The following is a 23,272-nucleotide window of genomic DNA, read 5'->3' on the forward strand; positions in this document are numbered from 1 at the left end:
ATAAACACTGTTATTTTCTTCATAAAATCCATGTTAGCCATTTAGCAACGAAGCTACAGTCACCGGGCAGACAGAAGCCCTGCCCATCACGCAAATCTGCGTCTGTTCTGAAGTGAATTTGACACGGGAATGAAGCATTTTTTTACGCCTGAACGAAGCGGGGTTTGACGCGCGAATGAAGTGAGTAAACTAAAATGTTAACGCAGAAATTTACGCGCGAATAGCGCGACTTATCTGCGCGTTCTGCGTCTAGTGTGAACACTGCATTAGGAGGTTTGGAATGAGCCCCCACATCCTCTGCTTATTCTAGACCTGCACTATGGAGAGCATCCTGTCTGGCTGTATCACCACCTGGTATAGAAATAGCACCAGCCGCAATTGCAAAGGCTGTCTGTAATTTGCACTGTTGTTGTAATTTTATCTGTATTTTGTACTGTCTGGAGCCAGCATCTAAGCTGTTCACTCATCGTAGCACACGTGCTGCTAATGATGTGACAATAAAAGTGATTTGATCAACCATAACTCCTTCCAAGACAGCCACAGACTGTGTAATTAATGGTTAAAGAGCCCCTATGATACAATAAAAAGGGTCATATTTTGGTTTTGGGGGTCTCCAACAACAGGATGATCAGCATGCAAGATCAAAAAACACTTTCATTGTCTTATAATGTGCATTTATTTTTACCTAATTATCCCAGCGACTCCCATATGATTCATTCAGCGATTCATTTGTTTCTAAAAGCACATCCTTAGCGCGATGCTAATCTGCGCTGATTGTTGACTGTCTGTTGCGATTGGTCGACAGCATTCAATGCGATACAGAGAGAAATGCCCACCACGGCTTACTAACAATATTGTAGTCAGAGTGCAGAGTGTATGTGTGAGCATACCTGCCAACAACACTCCTGTTTTTCCCGGGAATCTCCCACCACCTTCCTGATTTATTATTTATCCAACGCAATCTCACAGCAATTCATAACTTTTTGATTAAGTACGTAAATTCGTATGAATTCGTACAAAATAATTTGTACAATTTAGTGCGATTTGTTCATCATTCAATGAAGGTTGGGGTTATGGGGTATGGTTGGGTGCCATGCCTCCTTTTTAAAATTGTACATTGTCATACGACTGAACTCATACAAATTCATAAAAATTAGCCGCTAAACTGACAAAACGTAAAATACTTACGTTTCCTCGTGAGATCAGGCTGATTTATCCCGAAAAACTACCGTAATTTCAGTGTTTGTCTTCTTTTTTTTTTGTTACTGTGTTAGTGGGCGGAGCCAGGGGTTTTAAATTTTGCCAGGTTTGAGCTTGCAACAATTAGGCGGGGCTTTCATATTGATGTTGATGAAGACTCGTTAGCAAGACGATTCATTTGAAGCACTATGATTCATTTTTTAGATGAATCAATAGTTTTTAACACTGTGCACTTTCAGATTTACGTCTTGGCTGGATATTTCACTGGACTATTCCAGCACTACATAGAAGGTCATTTTCAAAAACCCATAATAGGGGCTCTTTAACTAAACTTCACAGACCACACTAACTGAACAGTTCACTCTTCTGCATCTACCCAACGGTTACAGTGAGCATTTATGGTTTTGTCTTTGTTGCACTGCAGTAATATCTTTGACGCTAGCTGGAACAATGACCTTTATGTATGTTCATTTTAGCCAATGGTGTACGCAGACTGTGCCCCAAAGGGAGGACCGCAAAGTAGGAATGAAGGAGATGAGTCTGGTCAGAGTACACTGCAATTGCCTTTATCTTTGTGAAAACAGCTTGTGTTGTAGTTTGTCTCTGATTGTATTTGCTTTATTAATTGTATAAATTTTTTAAACTACCAAAGTTATAATGCTTTCAATCCTTGTTTTATGAACACTAGTAAAAACCCTCTCTTTTGTTTAAATTGCTTGACTTCGGACTATGCGGACTAAATAATTAAAACTGGACACTTGTTCTAATGTTATACCGCTCATAACTAGTTAAAAAATTAGGTACACCATCTTTTAGTTCCCAAAACTTAAAATTCTTTTGTCTTCTCAAGGTTCAATTGTAGATGGCTGTTATCTAGCCATTGCAAAAGACTTTTAATGCAATCAAAGTTGACTAAACTGTTTTTGTCTATTTGGCAAAAAAACTAAAAACCAGATCATCAGCATATTTACTTAGTATAAGATCATTGTTGTTGCACTAAATTTAGTTGATTCAGCTAAAGAAGAGGCGATAATGCAAAGCCTTGCTGTAGAGTTTAGACCATGCAAACAGATCAAATTCCAATAACTCTTGGAGGGGTCTACTGATACACAGTACAGTGATATATCTGAGTCTGATACAGTATCTGATACTACATCTGGGGTCCGTTCTTCGTACGTGGATTACTCAGTTAGCTGGATTTGGATATTGACGATTTGACACGATCCAGGATCGTTTCGTTCTTCAAAGCTGATCCGAGAGTTGTTGTCATGGCAACAGTTCTGCTAGCTCAAACCTGATCGGGAGCAGGTTCAATTCATATAAACAGGATTAGATCAGCTCAGTTCAAGCAAATATAATACAGAAAGTATGTACCGAATTCTGATATTTTCTTACAGTATTCGTTATATACACTTGGGAAAAGAGTAAATATTTTTTAAACTATGTATATATATAAAGTTATAGTTATTAATAAAATAAATAAAGTTATATATATTAATAAAACTTATGCAATCTGCACTCTCGAAATGAAAGTACAAAGACTGCCACCTGGTGCTGCACAGAGAAAACTTATTGATATGAACTTTTTAGATCGCTTAGTACAAATTGTTTATAATAGAAATGCACAATATGTGACTTTTTAAAAGCAATAACACATTAATGCAGTCATAAACATGTTTTGATAGTTAATATGACGGTGATTTGATGCTTCACAGAAGTTGCAGACGCCTTTACCAATATGAAAATGCTTTTGTAAACAACCAGTTATTCTTTACACCGATTAAAAAACGGCTACTATAATAAAGAAAATCTTTTCTAAATGTGGAACTAAATACATTGATATGCATTGAAATACATGATGAATACTCTTGACACGTGAAAGTGTAAAGCCTGCTGCTCACAACAAATGTGGAAGGTTATTGCGTGTCATATTTAACAAGCCGTTTACTGCTAATTTGATGTAATTTTGCTCACATGGATAATTGAATATTAATCAGATGATGTCATTACGCTGCTGTTTCGTCAGCCAATCGTTGCATTGCTGATCATGATTTCGAGGATCGATAGATCAGTCCTTCACAACACACGCAGCGATCTCAGATCAGTTCATCCAGACATTCTAATCTGATTCGCGAACTCGTTTGAAGAACCAAATTAGCGAGAGATCAGTTATCAAGATTAAAAGATCCAGGATCTGCCAAATCATCTTACATCATTTAAGCGAGGTACGAAGAACGGACCCCAGATCTGATTCTATATCTGATACAGTGATATCTGTTTATCCCATGCATGCCTCCAAAACTGTGGTAATCATTTTGGCCTCGAATACTAAGATTATTATTTGTACTAATATTAATTTTCTGATAAAAGAGTAGGGCAAATGTAACAAACAATTAGTACATTAATCTTAAATGAAGTGCATATGACTGAAAAATGTTCTGTTCTGATGAGTTAAACCCTTTTAGATTACACATATTTCTTCTCAATTTTAGCACAAATTGCTAGACATAGTGTGTCATAGAAATTCATAAAAGACAATTGGGATTTGGGACACAAGTTTCAATTGTTTCTTTACATGTAGTGTACCATAGTACATCACAACCAATGCCATATTCAATACGTTTTACAAAGTTATTGCAGAAAGTCTAGCATGTTCACTCCCTCCATCATTAAGGATAATTTTTGTCACATGGGTGACACTGACCAACAGAAGCAAATAATCTCTTCTGCACACAATTTTTAAAATGGCTAAATAAATAAGAGAGGACTTCTTTCATGAAATAAAACTAATGCTTTGAGGTGTTATGGCAACAGTACAATTGTGTGATTTGCTATAATGGGATTACTATGACAGAATAAAAAGATAAATGTTGCCAATTGATAGCTGAGGCATTTTTGCAGCCTGGTCACACAATGATTGACCGCTAAGCAACATGGGATAAATGGAACCCACAGCACCCTAAGATTTTATCTAGACAAAATCCTAACTCTTGGTGAAATTAGGAACCTTCCAGTTGAAGGTTCTGAATTTATGTGCAGAGCAAATCTGGATGGTCTGCAAAACACAGACATGGACCTCTGAAGAGAGCTTACTGAGGAATTCATTTCAACAAAACTCCTGTCTGGAACACACAGAAGCCACAACCTTGGAGGTGAGAGTTTTTACATCTTGACCAATCCTGGCAGTCTGGGCCATGCAGATGCAGCTCTCTGAAGAGAAGTTATGAAAGCTAAAGTTCCTGAAGGCAATATGTGTGCTCGTTACTCCTGTTGATGTTACAGCTTCCCAAATTCACTTCGTAGAGACTTTCTTGTTTCTCTTTGCAGGCTGTCAGAAGTGTAATATATTTTATAGAAACAACCTCTATACAACTTCCACAACAATATAATGACACAGCAACTTCTGGAACAAAAAGTATCTGTCTCAGATTCTTTATCTCTTCTTGTGAAGAAACAAATTTGCAAAAATAGTGCCTTTCAGATGCAGCATAGTTTTTGGACAACACTGTCAAAGAATGATTGGAATGACATGTATAATATAATTTAAATGTTTTTCTTCATTTCCAATTTCAGGTGGGAATAAATCGGAGTTACTGATTTAATGTTTGTTACTACACCTATAACAATTCCTAAAATGGACCTAGAACCTAAATCTTCAAGTCTTTTTTTGAGCCTCAAGTCTAAGTGGTGTTACCTTATATAAAAATGTCAGAGAGACATCCACAGGAAACAAAAAAAAAAAACTAAATTAACAGATTTCTGCAAAAACCAACGTATTACATATATACTAAGAAAACAAAAGTAATTAGCTTAGAAATTATGTAAATAAAATTAAATGATCACAGAAAAAAATGTTAAACACATGTTGAGGTGTATCCCCCATCCCTTGGTTGGTTTTGGAAAATTAAAAAAAAAAAAAAAACTTAAATCCAATATTAGAGTGGACAGACGAGACCCACAGAAGATGGGTTTCAAGACTCATTTGAAAAAAAAAATTATACTTGGGCATTGCTAGCAACTTCATTCTCCTGCCATGAACCATTACCAGTCCTGCCATTACCCAAAAGCCTTTAATACAAAGTATTGAATATATTTCAGTAGTTCACTTTTTACTTGAGTCATTCAACAATTTATTTATGGTGTTTAATTGACATGTTTGACTTTTCACCAAAATCTGGGTTAATTTCAAGTCAACAGGTATTTTAAAATCATATTGAGCAGGAAAAAAAAAATATTTGATGAGATGTACATTGTACATTTTCCTGTTAGTTTTGGGATAAATTTCTGGTTTAAAAATAAATAAAAAAATAAAAAAATAAAAAAATAAAAAAATAAAAAAATAAAAAAATAAATAAAATAAAATAAAATAAAACTTGATGGTAGAATAAAGTCTGAATAAACCAAGTATGGATTGTTTATACAGCTAAAATCAAAATCATGAGGCTTCCTGTGAATTTTTTATTTTTTTAAAACATATTTTTAAACAATTTTACTAACTCATTGCTAATAACCAATTTATTTAGTGTTTTTTTCTACTTGCTTTGCAAAATACAAGTTTGTACTAAGTGCAATTATGACTAGTTTATTATGTTAACTAGGCAAATTAGGGCAATTAGGCTAGTTATTAGACAACATTGTTTAAAAAATAATAATAAACTGCTTATATTTCAGCTTAACTTAAAGAAATAAGCTTTTCACTAGAAGAAAGAATATGATAGGAAATACTGTGAAAAAATGTGCAGTCTGTTAAACAGAACACTATGTTACACAAGCTGCGTCTCTAATGGCACATTATTAACTCATGCACTATGTACTTATGCACTTACACACTCAACAGCGTAGTGTATGTATGTAGTGTCATCCCTAATGGAGCACAAATTTTTTTTTACTAAGCGGAAATTCAAACCATTTCCCTGATGACGTCTGATGTTTGCATCAGTGATATAAATGACCAAACTATCAAATAAAACCTGCCGTGAGTATAACCGCATACACCACCAGGAGGCGCTATAATCACTATCGTAGGAGAATTTTGCTTTCACCATCCAAAATAAATAAAGCAATCCAACATGTGCGCCTGATAGCTCCGCCCCTTCCGCTACGTGAGCAAACCTGCAGTCGTTGAGTGCCTGAAGTGTACCGGCTTCATTTTACTGCCTGAATGAGTGCATCATCCGGGTAATTAAAGTGCACTTATTATTTTTAGAGTTTTCAGTGTGAACGCACCACGTACACTATTTATACTACAAAATGGAGTAGAATAGTGCATAAGTATGCGATTTTGGGATGCAGCTACAGTCTTTGGTCCACTCCATAGGTAATCAGAACACACCACCAATACTATAGCAATACTTATCCTCTGCAGTTTGGATTACATTGTTTTGTTGACAATTATAAATCTGCTAAGTAATGCTGTGTTTTTTTTTTTTTATGGGGGGGGGGGGGGGGGATCTGAGCGTTGGTTAATAGAACACTTTTATTGTAAGATTTAGGACCTATTAAATAGAAATATCTTTGATTCAGCTTTAAATAGAAATCAGTACACGATTTATCCAAGGTATAATCACTGTAAAGCACAGCCTATTGATTTATTAAGTGTCTAATATACACTGGGGTTGAAAGAAAGGGAAAAAAAAAACATCCTCGGAGTGTTATGACACAGGCAATCAGGAAGCTTCAGAATTTGACGATTATGGTGCTAAATATTGATCTGCTCTTCACATGTGTCAAAATTCCCTCCCCCTTTAATTAGAATTTTCCCTGTGTGCCACAGACAAGTACTGCTGGAATACATTATGGCCATGTATGGCGGGTAGTGCAGGAACTGCCCAGGATAATTGCGACCTCTTGTCTTCTTCCTTCCCTCTCGAGTTTTGAAATGACTCCAACCTGTCTATCTGACGTCGTCCAAATCTGTGATAATCAGATGTATTTTCCTTCTTTTATCATAGAATCATTGCTTTATCCCCTCTTCCCCATTTGCCTCCCCTGTCCTATACTCTCTCTCTCTTCATTAGCGATTAAGGCATTAGTATTTTTTCCTCACTGTTTCTGTTTTTTCTCTCTTTTCACTTGATTCATGAACTTGTTTTCTCTCTACCCCTGCCCTTACTAAAGATCTGTATAAGTAACGATAAGACTGTCCTCCCCTCTCTGCCGTGGTGAAAGACCCGGCCAACTTGTCCATGTGAGCTCCACATATATGCAATTAAGCAGTCTTTGAACATAAACAGTCTATTAAGCTTTAAAATATATCAATGTGAAGTGAAAATATCCTATAGACAATTTGAGTGTGATGCAATGGTATCCATATATCCTCTATTGGAGAAATACGATAGAGAAACGTTAAAAAAAGTCACTGACCGTATCAATCCAAGTCTCAGTATAATGTGATCGCTCACCCACTGGTGTTCCTCACTTTCCAGAAAAGACTACTGATGTCCATTTACGTTCCATGAAAGCCAATCAACGACCACAGTGTAGTCCAATGAAAGTGTGTATCGCACAGTCATCATTCATAGTAACTTCCAAGACAACAGGTTCTGTTTACATAAGAAATAAACATAGGACAAATCACAATATTGAAAATACATTCAAACTTATAGACTTAGTCAATACTCACGTTTGAGCAGCAACAATGTTCTCAAAATACCAGAACCAGAGTGGGTTGGTATTAGGCATTAGTTGAGCAAGTTGTTCCCTCCACCAAACACAAATCACTTGCTCTATGGTGGCCTGGAATATATCTGGTTATCACTCCCCTCTAGTGCACGCTAGTGGCTCTTAGTGCCATTGCAACCACTGTTTATCACGCTACAAGGAACCAAAGTGATAATTAGAAATACATGTAATGCTAGTTCCTTACAGTCTTGTAAATTGAATTTGATTAAACATAAAACTTTTAAGCAGCCACATTTTGTCAGATAACAAAAGTGGTTCTAGTGCAGTATTTCTCAACTCTGTTGCCAACAGTACACATTTTCAACCTCTTCCTATTCAAACACACCTCAATCAGTTCATCAGAACATAAGAAGAGACTTCAAAACCTAAAATGAATGTGTAGAGCCTGACTAATATAGGATCTGTTGATAATAAAGATTTTTTCTTTTAATTTATTTTGCAACAAATTAATTTAAGCACTTTCTGCTACATTATACATGTGTATAAAACTTGTAGTTCTTTATAAAAAAATGTAATAAATAAATAAATATATTATTTTTAAACCTTCAGCTTGATGACCTCTAGAGGTTAAGAGGTAGCGCTTAGAGACCGAAGAAAGTGAATGAAGAGCAGAGAGCAGACAGTAAGACGCCATTGTTTAGAGTTTTGTATTTGTTAATTTACCACAAAATACTGTCACCTAGGAACCAACCGGTGACACGGCGTTAGTATTCACTGCGGGGGTGCGTGGTCCGTCATCCTAGGAGATATTATTTAGGCTCCAGGAATGCCCAGGGCTGCAAATTTTGTCTCTGCAGGGGACAACTTCTGACTCAGGTACACTAATGGGTGCTTCTCTCCCTTGTGAACTTGTAATAGTATCACACCTAGTCTGGAGTCAGAAGCATCAGTCTGGAGGATGAAGGGGCAGCCAAAATCAGGTGTATGCAGTACAGGGGAAGAAGTCATGGCCTCTTTCTGCCTCTTGAATGCCTATTCTGCTGCTGGACTCCATGGAATCTTCTCTGGTTGCCCCTTCTTTGTCAGGTCTGTCAGCGGGCTGGATATGGATGACAAATTGGGGATAAAACATCGATAATAGCCCGCCAACCAAAAATGGAATGTAACTGGGTTTTCATGTTGGGTCTTCTGGACTTTTTCAACCTTTGACTGTTGTGGCTGGATCAGGGGTTGGGCGGGTCACTCAAATAGTCTTTTCTGAGCGCGCTGGGCTTCAGAGGTGTTGGTGGACTAGGAGCATTCCTCTGTCAATCTTCTCCCTCATGTCCCGTACATGCTCTATTACTGATCTGTGAGGGGCTAGGTCTTGTTCCCAGGCTTGACAGGCTACATTCAGGAGACCACGGGGCTGGGAGCCGGACAGTAGTTTGAATGGGATGAAGCCAGTGGAAGCTTGGGGAACCTCACGGATGCCAATTTTGTGCCAACATAATTCGATATCCTCTTCGTGAAATAACCCAAGCTGCATGGGCATGGAATTCACCACTTAATTGACATGACGGCAGTTTAGAAGTTTTCCGAGGATGAACTGAACGTTATAGCTTTTCTCAGAGGGACAGGTCTGGCAGTGGAGTTGATAGCAGAGTGCTCCGGAGATTATATTGCCTGCTGAACTGGAGTCAAGGAGTGTGACCACTGGAAGATAGAGGTTGGGTGCAGTAAGCATCACAACAGTGGTAATAATGGCAACAAAAAGTAAACAAAGCAATAATAGCCACAGAATAGCACTTAGTTAGGTGCACTGAACGTATGGGGCACGATGCACGGAAATACCCCGTTTTCCCACAGTATAAGCACAAACCCCAGTTCAGCCTACAGAGCCACTCTGCTTCAGTTAATTTACCTTGATTGAGGATCATTGGTTAATGGCTGGAAGGGTTATGGAAACAGTCTGAGTAGAAACTAGGAGGTACTTGGATGTTCTCTGCTACAGGCTTTCATACATGAGGAGCATCAGATTGATAGTTGAATGAAGTTTTCCAGACCATAAGGATCATCATAGGTAGTTAACTGGATTCTCGGGCATGGTTCAAGACCTTGATGATAGTTTGTCATAGGGTAGCGATCATTACACTGATTGGCAGCTGCTAGGGTGCGGAATCCGTCTTTCGGATGAGACGTTAAACCAAGGTCCCGACTCTCTGTTGTCGTTAAAAATCCCAGGATGTCCTTGGAAAAAGAGTAGGGGTTTAACCCCGGCATCCTGGCCAAATCTGCCCACTGGTCTCTGTCCATCATGGCCTCCTAACCATCCCCATATTCCAATTGGCTTCATCTCTGTCTTCTCTCCACCAATCAGCTGGTGTGTGGTGTGAGGTCTGGCGCAAATTGGCTGCCGTTGCGTCATTCAGGTGGATGCTGCACACTGGTGGTGGATGAGGAGATTTCCCCCCATTGTGTAAAGCGATTTGAGTGCCCAGAAAAGCGCTATATAAATGTAAGGAATTATTATTATTATCAATTTTAATAAGTACTCTTGAGTTGACATAATACCTTGTTTCGGAGAATACAACTGTTCACCAGTGGATGCTTCTTCAGTGGATTGACTGAAAACCACTCTGAATTGTTCTGTAAACAACTTTATAGACCGTGTCACCACACCCTTTTTAGTCCATAATGTTTCCGCCCAGTGCAGCGCCTTGCCTGTAAGTAGTTGAGAAATCATGAAAGCAATTTTGGAAGCATCAATAGGGTATAGTAATGGTTTCATTTCAAACACAAGTGAACACTGTAGCAGAAAACCGTTGCACTCCTCCGCCAGGCCTGAGTAGGGTGCTGGCAGAGTCATGGGACTGACATTGCCATTCGGTGGAGAAATCATGCGGAAGGCTTCTGTCACAGGAGACCGGAACCAGAGACGTAAGTAAAACAACAAGTTTATTTATATAGTATGGCAGGATAAACAGTACTAAATGTAGATGCTTTGCAGGATGGTTATGGATGAACAGATGCATCAGAGAAACCAGGCACACAGATAGACAAATATGGAGATCGACAACAACCAGAGGAGGGACCAGAGGTAACCACACTGGGAAGGAGAGATGCAGACGCTGGAGATCACAGGGTATGAGAGAAGTAACTAAACTTGAAACAAGAGTAATTGATAATGACCGTTTGGAGAGTGCAGTCCTTCGTGTATGCAACGAGGCCGGACACTAGGTGAGGGTTGGTGAGGGTACTTATGGTGCTGGCGTGATGAAAGAGAATTATGTGCAGTTGCAGGGAGAACCTGGCCTGGCCGTGGAAGTATGTGTTTGTGTGTTTATGAAAATGGCTGTATTCACACACTGTAAATGTTTTCACCCTCTATGTACTTAAAATCTCTGTCTAACAATAAGCAACTAAAAAATGCATTCACTGTTTTATTCATTTATTTATTTAATGAAAATGCCAAATGTCAGAAATGAGGTGTGCACAGTTTTTTTTTTCTTCTTCTTTAGGACAAAAGCATGTGCAATTTATGAAGCATAAACACATTACTCATGCATGGGTATGTGTCATAGAGTAAGAGGTAGAGGCAGAGAGAGAGGTTTATAGATGGTGTAGTTTCAGTGTAAGTGCATGCTGATGAGGGCAATGTTGTGACATTTTACATTGTGGCAGATAACCAACATGCACTCTAACTTAAAAAAAACTTTTAGTCATCAAACTATATCCATAATTTTTGTGCCTGCTGTCTTAAGTCCTTATTTATGTGAATATTATTTTTAAAAGCTTATTTGATTATTCAGGGGAATTAGATAAATAATTTCACCACAAAATACACATTGGTGTTGCACCAAACTGCATTGTGACATCAAACAACTTCCCTGCTCTAAGTATTATGGCCCAATGTGTACATCAGTGTGAATTCTGATGTGATTGCTTTAAAAGAGGTATGGCTCAAGAAGGACTGGGTGAGAATTATTGCTTCATTCTTAACTGGGATATCACAGTGGGTCTACTACTCTCTGAAAACCCCCAGAACGAAAACTATGAGGCTCTCAAAAGAGAAAATGATGAGCACGGCCCAACAGTTTACATCTTGGGCTTATGATGACATTGCTCCAGTGCACGCTCACATTAGACATCCAAATCGTTATATATACTTTTTTTTAAAACATCTCACAAAAAGGCATAATTTTTCATCTTCATTTTGTTCTGTACTAGCTGTTACATTAAAACAAAAAAAATAATAATAATAAAGTGTCTGAAAACTGCTCCTTTTGGTTAAAATATGATAAAATACAGTTTGTGACTGTTTTGAATTGTTTTCCCTAACCGAATAGGTAATAAAGTGTTGCTGATATTAAACAAAATATATTTTTATTTCTGTGCTGTGCTGAAATTTTGACCTAAGAGTGTTAACACATAACACTGAGTGGTGTTTATATGATCCGTTGTGATGCTAATATTTTACACTATAAGAGTTGATAATGTTAACTCTTTCAAAAGTGTTATTTTTAACACTTTTATAGTGGTTCCCATATAAACTCTGAGGTACTAAAATCTACTATCTGAAAATTGCAGTGTGCCCCAACCCTTTGCTTGTTGTTTCACTCAGCTTTTGTTTTGCCTGTGATATCCTTGTCTGTCATTACTGACCCTGCCTAAAAAATCTGTGTATGATCTTTATAAAAGCTGCAAATAGGTCATCGCTCTGCTGATGCAACTTTACACATTTAATCAGTTGTTTCCCAAACACATATTTAAACACAATCAATATTTCTTGCTTCCCAAACAAATATCTAAGCAATAAAATAAGATTATATTACTTAAATTAAAACTAATTAATGTGTTAAAGGTATTAACAGTATATCTGGAATTATTATTTTTCCACTACTGAAACTTTAAATTTCCTAATTTATAGAATTAGACGAAAAATAGCTGCATTGAAAATAGAAATAGGAAATGGAAATGTATTAGAAAATAAACAATAGATGATAGAAATTAAAATACTTTGTTTCATTACCAATAGACAGCGCAGTAAAATAATTGTCACAGTGTCTGACCAAAGAAATACAAATTTTTATCCATCTGAATGATTTATCAACTAGCAAAGCACAAACAAAATGCTACCCTTTCCTGTGCACTGAGTGCTTAAATTTTCATTCAGTCTTACAGGTGGACTATATTAGTATACTAATGTTGGGAATAGGCACTGAGGGTATAGACTGTGAGTATGGACAGAACTAGCACTAATTATACTTTGGAGTGAGATGTTAAAGGTCTAATCCAATAAAATATTTGATGTCAAGCTGAGCTGAAAATGCTCCTGCTAGACCCAGAGATTTGCTGAATAGAGAATGGCTGAAAGAAAGAAAGAAAGAAAGAAAGAAAGAAAGAAAGAAAGAAAGAAAGAAAGAAAGAAAGAAAGAAAGAAAGAAAGAAAGAAACTAATTTGTATGAATTTGTACAATCTCATTCATACAATTTAGTAAGATTTGCTTATCCTCACTGACGGTTGGGTGCCACACCTCCTTTTGAAAATCATACATTTCGTACAATTGGACTACAATTGGTACAAATTAGCCACTAAACTGACAAAACTTAAAGTAGTTATGCTTCTTGATGAGATCAGGCTGGAGGATCAGCACGTAAGTACAAAAAAAATATGTGTACCGGATAGTGATGTGAAATACCACTGATTTCCTATTCGATCTGATACCAAGTAAAATGAAGGCGAGTATCTGCGATACCGATCCGATTCCGATACTGCCCAAAAAAGACTGTTTGGGAAATTAAAGTAACAAGTAGTGTACTTAAAAGTGTCACATTACTGTATACGAGAAATATTACGGGTTATTCTTGTTTATTGATAAAGAATTAAGATACAAAAAAGCCAAATTACATATTTATTGACAGCGTCTGAGCATGTATATCTTAAAACACCTGCCTGAGCATCTTAAAAAAACATTCACACTTCTACATATAGTGACATGTTTATCCGGTTCCCATGAAAGTGTTTTAAACCATTTTTCGTTGTTTTATCATTGTCACAAAAAACCCAAGACCCCTTATGCAGCCACATCGCCGCATTTCCTCCTTTTGTACCTGGTTGGTGCCTGCCTGCTGCACCTAAGGACTCTGAAAGCGATGTCTGTCTCACCCTAACAGCACCTGTACCTCTCGTTTCCTCCTCTTCTGATCGCCTAGTCATGACGCTGTCATATTCTGTCTTGTGATTTCTATGTCGATGTTTGATTAGGTTTGTAGTATTACCACAGTACCTCACTGTTTTGTTACACGTGTCAAAAACCGCATCGTTTGAGTTTATGGAAGTGAAGTAGCTCCACACAAAACTACGCATGTGCCAGGCCAGCGAACTGAGTGGCTAGCTAGGGTGCACTGCAGTTGTACAGTGCCATATTACGCACATGACTTTGCAGGCGGAGGAAACAAGTAGTCCAACTAAGTTGGCATTATTCAGAGAAACTAGGGTAATTGTGGTTACTCTCCTCTGTATTTCTACTTCCAATAAAATACATATTTGCTCCAAATTATTGAAATATCGACATTTTGATGAGATAATCGATTCTAGAACATACAAAGCTGGTATTTGAAATATCAATATTTTAGTATCGATCTGCACATAGTACCTGCACAAGACATTGTTCAGTCTGAAATGTGTGAGTGAGTGAGTGAGTGAGTGAGTGAGTGAGTGAGTGAGTGAGTGAGTGAGTGTGTGAGTGAGTGAGTTGGGGATGGATTCCCATTCATTTCCTATGGCGGTCACTTTTGACCGGGAACTCCACAGGTGTATCAAGGTTGATTAAAACACTCAAAATTTAATGAAAGATGTGATCATCACTTTTGAATGTTCAAGTTCTGTATTTCTACTTCCAATAAAATACATATTTGCTCTAAATTATTGAAATATCGACATTTTGATGAGATAATCGATTCTAGAACATACAAAGCTGATATTACAGATATCAATATTTTAGTATCGATCCGCACGTAGTACCTGCACAAGACATTGTTCAGTCTGAAATGTGTGAGTGAGTGAGTGAGTGAGTGAGTGAGTGAGTTGGGGATGGATACCCATTCATTTCCTATGGCGGTCACTTTTGACCGGGAACATCACAGGTGTAACAAGGTTGATTAAAACACTCAAAATTTAATGAAAGATTTGATCATCACTTTTGAATGTTCAAGTTCTGTATTTCTACTTCCAATAAAATACATATTTGCTCCAAATTATTAAAATATCGACAATTTGATGAGATAATCGATTCTAGAACATGTAATGTAATGTAATGTGTATTTATATAGCGCATTTATTGTGTATGGCCATACACCCAAAGCGCTTCACAATTATGAGGGGGGGTCTCTCCACACTACCACCAGTGTGCAGCATCCACTTGGATGATGCGACGGCAGCCACAGGACAACGGCGCCAGTGCGCTCACCACACACCAGCTATAGGTGGAGTGGAGAGACAGTGATAGAGCCAATTCGGTGGAAGGGGATGATTGGGAGGCCATGATCGTAAGGGCCGATAGAGGGACTTTGGCCAGGACACCGGGGTTACACCCCTGCTCTTTCACGAGAAGTGCCATGGGATTTTTAATGACTGCAGAGAGTCAGGACCTCGGTTTAACGTCTCATCCGAAAGACGGCGCCCACTGACAGTATAGTGTCCCCTTCACTTTTACTGGGGCATTAGGACTCACACAGACCACGGGTTGAGCGCCCCCTGCTGGCCTCACTAACACCACTTCCAACAGCAACCTAGTGTTCCCTAGTGGTCTCCCATCCAGGTACTAACCAGGCTCAGCCCTGCTTAGCTTCAGTGAGTAACCGGTCTTAGCCGCTAGTATTAGAGATATCGATATTTTAGTATTGATCCGCACGTAGTACCTGCACAAGACATTGTTCAGTCTGAAATGTGTGAGTGAGTGAGTGAGTGAGTGAGTGAGTGAGTGAGTGAGTGAGTGAGTGAGTGAGTGAGTGAGTTGGGGATGGATACCCATTCATTTCCTATGGCGGTCACTTTTGACCGGGAACACCACAGGTGTATCAAGGTTGATTAAAACACTCAAAATTTAATAAAAGATGTGATCATCACTTTTGAATGTTCAAGTTCTGTATTTCTACTTCCAATAAAATACATATTTGCTCCAGATTATTGAAATATCGACATTTTTATGAGATAATCGATTCTAGAACATACAAAGCTGATATTAGAGATATCGATATTTTAGTATCGATCCGCACATAGTACCTGCACAAGACATTGGCTGTTTCTCAATATGCGTTCTTCAGCGGTCTTGCGTCCTCTGTTTTCGTGAAACGACATCATCAGCTGCCTAAGTTCAGTCCCAATACTCAAGACTGCAAGTACAGAGGACGCGTGAAACTTCCCGGATGTGATCTTGATATCAAGGACGCACCGATGCAGACTTGAGCACCGAACTCGCTCTGGAAGTCCCAGAAGTCATTGCGACTGGAGGTGGGAAGCGCTGCATTTTATCTAGATTTATTATTAAAGTTCATAGATATGAATTATTTACCTCAGGAGTTTCCCTAAATGAAACGGTGAAGTAAACATTACCATGGACATATTAATAAAGAAATAAACACATTAAGGGTGTTTGTTTGCTGAAATTCGTATTAAAATCTATTTTATTTATATTGTGCAACATATATTTATAATTGTTTTATGCAAAGTATATATTTTGAATTGGGGAAAAACAATAAATCGATGTATGAATGCTGTAATGTTAAAATAATTTACCATTTAAAACACGTGAAGGTCATGTGACCATCAGGAAGAACGCAGCATCTCAATTCTCAAAGGACGTGTTCTCTCCTCTCGCGGTCTACTGAGTTCGTTCTTCCGAGGACACCTGGCAAGACCGGTCTCCACAACAACACAAGTCCGTTCTCTGCGTTCTTGGAATTGAGAAACAGCTCAGGCTGAAATGTGTAAGTGAGTGAGTGAGTGAGTTGGGGATGGATACCCATTCATTTCCTATGGCGGTCACTTTTGACCGGGAACATCACAGGTGTAACAAGGTTGATTAAAACGCTCAAAATTTAATGAAAGATGTGATCATCACTTTTGAATATTCAAGTGCACAGTGTGGAGGATATCATAAGGCCTTGAGGCAATCAGATGTAAAACACAATATTTATGAGTGTTTTAAGCTGTAAATCGGTCAGATTTGACCCAAACACATGACCTAAAAGATGCATTATCAGTATGTTTTGTTTCAAAGTACTTCTCAGGTGCATTATCTAGTTTTGAATACTGTTACTGGAAAAATAAAGAATGCTAAATAAGCATAAAAACTAAAATGTGCATCTTACAATTATGATATGTTTAGTTTTCTCCTGATTTCCCCCTCATCTGTAGATTTGCATTAGTCACCCATGCAGCGCAGGGTTGCCGGCCACACCAGAAATGATAATTTAACAGTATTCATCACGAATCAATTCACAGCGGTGGGTCGGCCCACAACTTGTTTAAACTAAATATTTATGAGTGATGTGACTGCTTCCACAGCTGCAGTCAGTCACTTTAAAGTGGATCTTTAAATAATTAGTGTCTTTTGCTGGTCTGATGTGTGTGATAATGTCTGTTAGAACACAGAGGGACAGCGCTTTAATTTCCACATGCAGTGACATCAGTCATTGTTTGACATTTGGTCATTCTCTTTACATGACTAAAGGATCGGTTCTCTGTTTATTAATATGAATGACAGAATAATGTGCCAAGAGTGAGGTCTGTGTGTCTGCGCAAGTGTTTGTCATCCTTCGCACAAAGAGACATGCTTAATATGTGTCAAATCAATAATTGCCTTTTGCAGTAAAGGGAAATTCTCTGTGTGATCATGCTTAAAGAGACACTCCAATTAGCAATCAGTCTATTGAATGCATTGAATTAGTAGAATATTTTTGGGAGGATTTTACTCTTGCATCTTATGTAAAACATCTGTGTGTTTGTGTATGTGTGTGTAGCTTTTGTTTAACACATTGTGGGAAACAAATGTTACAGCAATATGACCTTGTGGGGACATTTATTTGGTCCCCATGAGGAAAACAGCTCATAATTGATTCAGAATTAAGTATTTAAAAAAAATGTCAAACTGCAGAATGGTCCCTGTTAGAGCTAATTGGACAGTATATACAGTCTGTACAGTATAAAAATCATGACATACAGTTGAAGTCAGAATTATTAGCCTAATAATATTATTTCTCCTGGAGAAAGTCTTATTTGTTTTATTTCAGCTAGAATAAAAACAGTTTTTAATTTTTTTAAACAGCATTTTAAGGTCAAAATTATTATTATTTTTTTTTTTGAGTCTACAGAACAAATCATCGTTATACAAAAACTTGCCTAATTACCCTAACCTGCCTAGTTAACCTAATTGACCTAGTTAAGCCTTTAAATGTCAATTTAAGCTCTATAGAAGTGTCTTGAAAAATATCAGTCAAATATTATTTACTGTCATCATGGCAAAGATAAAATAAATCAGTTATTTGAAACGAGTTATTAAAACTATTATGTTTAGAAATGTGTTGAACAAATCTCTCCAAAAAAAAAAAATAAACATGGGGCTAACAATTCAGGAAGGCTACTAATTCTGACTTTAACTATAGGAAGTCTCCATAAGTTGTATGTTGTGACCTCTAGCTCTACAGAGTATATGGATTATATGAAGTCTTCTCTCTGACCCACTTTACTCATGCATGCTCAAACATCAAGATAAACTGTTCTGTGCCAAGTGCAAGAAACAGGACATATGATGGTAAGATGTAGGAATGATGCAGCGGGGCCAGAAAAAATAAAACGACACTGTACTTCAAGTGTGTAGGACAGACATTTAAATCAAAAACAAAATGAAATTTTGAAATTTGTTTTAACAAATAAAGAACAAATGGAACAAACTGCAATCTCTGCTCTGAGACGTACACCTGACTTGCTCTCTCAAAGTCTGCAAATAGCAGTTATCTCGCTCATGAGATGAACACCTTTTTCTAGAAACTCTTGAGTAAGTGAACTAAAGTTATGCCCTAACACATAGCTTCATATTTTAACATAAGGGTAATTTTTACATTTGGTATTTTTTCATTTGATCATTTATCAAAAAAAAAAAAAAAAAAAAAAAAAAATATATATATATATATATATATATATATATATATATATATATATATATATATATATATATATATATATATAGTTTTGTTCAAATTCCTCTTTCTTTGGAGAAACTAATAATAAAACTTACTTTTAAAAATTTACTAGCTTTCTATTATTTATTTTTCATATTATTCAACCTACTTTTAGGTGTTAAAATCACTGTTTTCACCTTGTCGAATTACAAACTTCAACAATGAAAATAACATTTAAAAATATTTTTTACCTGGTAACTATTAATGTATCCTAATTAAGCACTTGTGAAATAAGGTATATATTGTATAGTATTAATGTGAGAATGTATTAACAGTATTCATTTTTATTCAAAATATAGCTGTCACACAGTATCAGTGTCATTTCCACCACAACACTGTAAAATCGCTTTTAAAAGTTTGTGTGAAAGATTGCTTAATAAATATTTCATGTTTTTCTACATTAACACGAACTCATTGTCATTTCCACAACACCCTGTCATTTCCACCACCACCTTTTCATCACAACACAATTTTTACAAAATCACATAATCACCACATAATAAAAAAAAACTATATACTGCAGTGGCGCAGTAGGTAGTGTTGTCACCTCACAGCAAGAAGGTCGCTGGTTTAAACCTTGGCTCAGTTGGCGTTTCTGTGTGGAGTTTGCATGTTCTCTCTGCGTTTGCATGGGTTTCCTCCGGGTGCTCCGGTTTCCCCCACAGTTCAAAGACATGCAGTACTGGTGAATTGGGTAGGCTAAATTGTCCGTACTGTATGAAAGTGTGTGGATGTGTGTGTGTGGATGTTTCCCAGAGATGGGTTGTGGCTGGAAGGCCATCTGCTGCGTAGAAGCATGCTGGATGGGTTGGCAGTTTATTCCGCTGTGGCGACCCCGGATTAATACAAGCCGACAAGAAACTGAATGAATTATATATATATAAATATATATATATATATATATATATATATATATATATATATATATATATATATATATATATATATTTATTTTCGAATAAGCTCTTAACCAAATTAATATAACGTGTTAGAGTGTGACAGGTGTACAATCCAGCATTTGGTCCTAAGCGACTAATTTATTTCACTGACAAATGCATAATTATTGTAAATATTGTGGAAAGATTGGTTAAACTGGACAAAAAACAAAAGATTTTAGACTATTTTTAACTGCCAAAATTTATTTCATTTTGAAATAAAAGATGTATATTGAGATGTGGTGGAAATTACATTAATATTACGACAGAAAATTTTTAAATATTAACAATTTCTCTTCATTTCTAAGTTCCCTCTCTTGCAGTTCTTAAAACTAGACAAATTGTTTAAACTTATGAGGCTATGTTACCTGACTTTTGAACGTTTTTTTTTTTTTTACTCAACTTCACAAGGCTCAAGGTGCCAGTAGTTGAAGAATTCCCCACATAGATGCCCATCAAACAGATCACTAGAAAGAAATTGGAAAGTAGATTTGCATGTATTAAAGCAGTGGGTCTCAAACTGTGGTACGTGTACCACTAGTGGTACGCAGGCTTCCTTCTAGTGGTACGCAGAGGAATCCTACATATCATGTACAAGCAACATATGTTTCAAAATTAATCAAAAATGGTTTGGATATGAACATGATGACAAATAGCCTATTTATGAGGTCCAAGCAACATTTCCAGGTTTTGATAAATAGGCTACTATAGGTTAACACTTTACATTTAAGTACTGCAGTTTTTTTTTCTTTTCTTTTTAAGGACAATAACCTACCATTTTTAATGAACCTTTAAAAGCACATTAATTTAAACGTTGACATTATATTTTGTTTGTTTGTTTGTTTACATATAAGCAGAGTACAGCCTTAATGTTAATATTTATAATGTTTAAAGTGGCTGATAATAATAAATGTTCTTAATAATAGTAGCTAATTTACCACGTTTTTAAACTGTGCAGAGCTGTAGCTGTTTTACTGGGCCTACTACGCAACTGTATTTCAATACTGGTCATTGTGGTGGTACTTGGAGGAACAATCTTTTCTGAGGTGGTACTTGATGAAAAAAGTTTGAGAATTACTGTATTAAAGGATGTATCTTAAAAACGAGATGTATAGACTAAATGTATCTTAATGTATTTTAAAACTAGACAAATTGTTTAAACATATGAGGCTATTTTACTTTCTAACATGTTTTTTGACAACTTCATAAGGCTCAAAGTGCCGTGTAAAAGTATTGCCCACATGCATGCCCATAAAACAGATCTCTAGAAAGAAATTGGAAAGTAGATTTGCATGTATTAAAGGATGGGATGTATTAAAGGCCAAGCAGTAAGCATCTGTCTATAAACCCATTAGTGTGTACATAGCATCTGCTTTAGCTTTGCGCAAACTTGCATTGGGGTTGGACGCTCACAGACATCATCATCTGCCATATGTAAACCAATATATAGCAAATATAGCAAACTTAAATCACATCACAGAACTTATCAAAGCAATGATAAAAGTTGCTGAGTTCTTGGCTGAGTACTTCTCCCTGAGTCAAGTTCAATGTTGCAGCTATTTCTCTCTGACTTTGTTACTCTAAGGTCTCTCTAAGTTACTTAAATTATCTGTGAAATACGAAGAACTCGTCCTGCACTGCTTAATGACTGTATTTTAGGGCGTCTATTCCTTCAGTCCCTCAGTACAAAGACCGGACGGATCTGTTCGAGTTGAGCACTGCATTATAATTTAGTTCCTCTTAGGTTTCCTGCTCTAGCACTTAAGACAAAGTGCCTGCGGCCTTCCAACTCTCCGCGTGCAGACGGAGCGTGTTATTCCTTCTGCTTTTACATTACCTGCCGTGCTAAGCAGAAACCTGAGAACAGATTGACAGACCAAGAGCATATAGGAGACCGTCACCATCTTCGTCCCTCTTGTCAGAACAGATAAACCAGCAGTGAGATGCTAGGTGAATTCGTCTCTATTTAAACACGCACAACTGGAGTGAAAGCGAGGCGACGTGCACGAGAGCTCACTGGAAATACCTCAACACGTGTTAGGCGAGCGTGTTTCTCTCGTCACACTCCGCTCACGACATCGCTTCGTGCTTTATTCTCTATGCAGAGATTAGGCCGTTGCCAGCCTAAATGATTACTTCAGTCAACACGTTACAAGCTTGTGACACTGCAGAGCGTCCCTCTAACTGATCTGCTAAATGTCAGCAAACTGCTTTTGAGTGTAATCTTAATTTGACTTGGAATTAGTCTTTTTGCTTTGAAGATCTAATTATTCAGACAATTCTTTGCCTTGTGAGAACTTTGGGAAAAGATCAGCCATGCCATGGCTGATGAGAGAAAGAGAATGAGACAGCAAAAGAAGCAGAGAGAAAGAGATGGAGATTGTGCGATTGTGAGCGTTCCCAGACGTTGCCCAGAGGCACCTTCATCTCCTTTCTGAGCTACACGGACATGAATGTTGAATGACAGAATTCCGCAAAACTCTCTCGTAAGGCACAGTAATGCTCAAGACCACCATCCGGGAATCGTGAGGTACAATTAAACGAGAATAACTTTTTACACACTTCAAGTCCATACTCATCTGCACCAAGTTAATGTTGTAATAAATATGTAATTTTCATGTTTCTACCATTTGACCAGTTTACCGTCGAATTGATCAGTTTTGCCAAGGTAAATTTTGCCTCTGCTTTCAGATTAAACGTACAGTTTCAGAATCTTCTCAGGAAAAAGTCCCAGGGGACACAGCTAAATGCAAATGTTTAAAGCTCATTTTAACTAACATGTTAGGGTCATTCATGGTTTAATTGTCACGTTTATTTGCCACTAACGTACCAGCGTTGAGTTCATTTATTCATTGCAAGTATTTGTTAATTTTTTAAAACGATTCATTGCGAAATTTGTCTGAAAATGAATTACTGACTTTGTTAAGGCCAGTAATATGATAAGATTATATACACGCGCGGGCGCGTGCACACACACAGGTGAATGCACGTTTCTTGCCCAAATACGCACTTCATTCATTTAAAGAATAATACCTGTCTAAATAATATAATTATTATTTAGCAAATTTCTTGTCCAGTTTTAATGTCCCTTAGATCAAACAAAACATTAACACTAATAATTCATAAATGAATTAGGAAAAAGGCAAAACATATTTATATACGGATTGATTTTAAAAACAGTATTATGCTATTTGAATATCTCATAAATTCAAACGACCGAAGTAGTTAAATGCGCTATAACTTAGTACATTTTATTTCAACCCGTTTAAGCGCATTCCGTGTTCAGAATTAGG

Source organism: Danio rerio, chromosome 9 (assembly GCF_052040795.2).
Source record: "Danio rerio strain M-AB ecotype USA chromosome 9, GRCz13ab, whole genome shotgun sequence".
Lineage (NCBI taxonomy): Eukaryota > Metazoa > Chordata > Actinopteri > Cypriniformes > Danionidae > Danio > Danio rerio.